We start from the raw sequence: 2474 nt of genomic DNA on the forward strand, positions 1-2474 counted from the left end.
CATGTAATACTTGCTTTCACAGAATTTACTTGAAATGTGTAAATGTCCGAAATATACACAGTTGGTATCTACACCATGTTTGTTCCTTGTGTATGAATCAATCTTTAAATGTCATCTTCAGTGCAGTAGATATTAAATTGTTGGGTTCTTTACACACTTTGCTGTCCATATTAACCAAACAGGAAAACTCTGTACTTGGGTTAGTATTGTTTTACCACAGAGGCTAATTAATAAGGTTGTACGACTGATTCCAGGAACCATATTCTGTAAAATAGATTTGGATATTTGCCCTAATGCATTTGTTGAGCTTCCACTGTAGCATGTGATAAAACCAAAGATCATGGCTCGGTCGTGATATTCAGCACTATCAAAAACAGAACTGTGAACATGACAACACTTTAGTTTTAGTTTTGTTGCCCATGAATTGTATGTAATGCTTAGTGTGTTTACCTGTGTTTAGGACCCAGAATGTTCTGGGAGAGAAGGGCCGTCGGATCAGAGAGCTGACCGCCGTGGTCCAGAAGAGGTTTGGCTTCCCCGAGGGCAGCGTCGAGGTAAGAATCCTCAACAAATAATATGAAGTAATGTGCTCACTAAAATACGTGAATGCAGAAGAAGAAATGTGGTATTGAGGTAATGCCACTATTTTTGAATAGTTTATTTGGTTTTAAGACAGGAAAATAGATCTCTTCAACGCAATGATTTGTAATCGATTGTTTCCTACTCAAACCAAAATGTTCCCAACAGCAAAGGCAACAAACCTTTATACTGTAGTAAAAAATCATTTTAAATGTCTAACTTTTCTAACACAGCAACAGTTGCTCAGATGTTATCTTGTCTTTTGCAACAGTCATCCAACCCAGAACTGCTGACTCTTTATTTTTTCTTTGTTGCTCAGTAACACTTGGGACCAAAGCCTTTAACTACAACACGCCTCTGAGTTAGTTTGTTACTGTTGTCAAATATTAAGACGCATGCCGGTGCAAAGGCTTAAACATCTTAAACGGCCTCCCTTCAGTGATGATACGATGACGAGACGGAATAGGACTCCGGTTCTGCGGGTTACTGGTTCAGGTCCACGTTCTGTGGTTCTGCTCCAGTTCCTCAGATCAGGGAGTCCTCTTCACATGAAGACACAGAGGCATTTGTCTGAGAAGGGGCAAAGCATCAGGAGTGAAATGTATTTACACCAAACAAGCAAAGAGTAACATCCCCACAGCAGCAATAATCTTGTGTGCATGTTAAGTCTAGAGAACATGCACATTCATGTATCTGCCTTAAGTTCATGTTATAGAAACACACTGGTACTCACCAATGGGCCATTTAAGCTTACCTGCAGTGTTGCATTGCCAGCATTCAGGATGTTTGACCGTTGCCCCTTTGTGTCCCCTCTCTGTTAGCTGTATGCTGAGAAGGTTGCCACCCGTGGTCTCTGTGCCATCGCTCAGGCAGAGTCTCTGCGCTACAAGCTGCTGGGAGGCCTGGCTGTGCGTAGGTAAGCAGTGCTGTACACAACATTTACAACTTATTCCACGTGTTCTTTATCTTTTAAGATGACATGCAGCTATTTTTACGAAAATATATCGCCACTTAAAGTTTGTAGCTTACATGACAAATTTCAGCAAGATTGCCGGCATCTCTTTGCTGCAGGCGTCCAGCGTTAATACTCTTGGACTCGTTCACAACATGTCAGAAATGTCACTTTGCCGGTCCATCAAGGACTGATCGGTAACTGTGGGCCTCCTCCGACAACATTCTCATGGAGGTTCTTGATATTGAAAGCACAATGAAGCAGGCGGACCAAAGAGTCCATAATTACTGGATGTTTAAGCTGTGAAAGGGATCCATTAAGAACATATCCCTGAATAGTGATGTAAACACAGATTCCAAAAATCTACCAGCCACTCAATGATCATTGTTTTATCTGGTGCTAATTTGCAACCCTGAATCAAATCACTGTAATGTCGGCAAGCAGAACAACTGAATGTTTTTATTCATAATAGAAATAGATCTGTTTAGAGCAAAATAAAATAAAGAAAACGGACAACACATAACTGTAAGCAAAAACATAAATCAATCAATGTAGAAGCGGTTAAATTCAAAATGCATATACAGCGGGGTATTTGTATGATTTTTAAACGGCTGTCTATGCAGATCATGCTTCACTTAATGCAACTAAAATAGACGTGAGGCGTTAAGAAAACCCAGGTGGGCCTCTGTTAGACGGAGTCGGTGTGTATTGATAGATTAGTTATGGTATCAGTTCTGTTACATGAGCGAGTGACGGGTGTCAAACGCTTCTAAGAACTCTTTCAGTGGTGGTGCTGTAAGAGTAAAGTTTGTGTAGTGTCAGGTTTTGTCCCTTCGGTGATGATACGATGACGAGTCGGAACAGGACTCTGGTTCTGGGGGTTTCTGGTGCAGATTCACGTTCTGTGGTTCTGCTCCAGTCCCTCAGAGCAGAGAGTCCCTTT

The 2474-nt window shown here is 41.3% G+C and overlaps 1 non-coding gene across 1 annotated transcript; it reads left to right on the forward strand.

The window, feature by feature from the left end:
- Positions 1-1012: 1012 nt before the first annotated feature.
- LOC116380316 (small nucleolar RNA SNORD15) lies at positions 1013-1158 on the forward strand. Its single transcript, XR_004212536.1, has one exon. It is a non-coding gene; the product is annotated as a small nucleolar RNA SNORD15 (small nucleolar RNA).
- The last annotated feature ends 1316 nt before the right edge of the window (positions 1159-2474 follow it).

The sequence above is a fragment of the Anarrhichthys ocellatus genome, unplaced genomic scaffold, assembly GCF_004355925.1.
Source record: "Anarrhichthys ocellatus isolate YVR2014 unplaced genomic scaffold, GSC_Weel_1.0 scaffold6786, whole genome shotgun sequence".
Lineage (NCBI taxonomy): Eukaryota > Metazoa > Chordata > Actinopteri > Perciformes > Anarhichadidae > Anarrhichthys > Anarrhichthys ocellatus.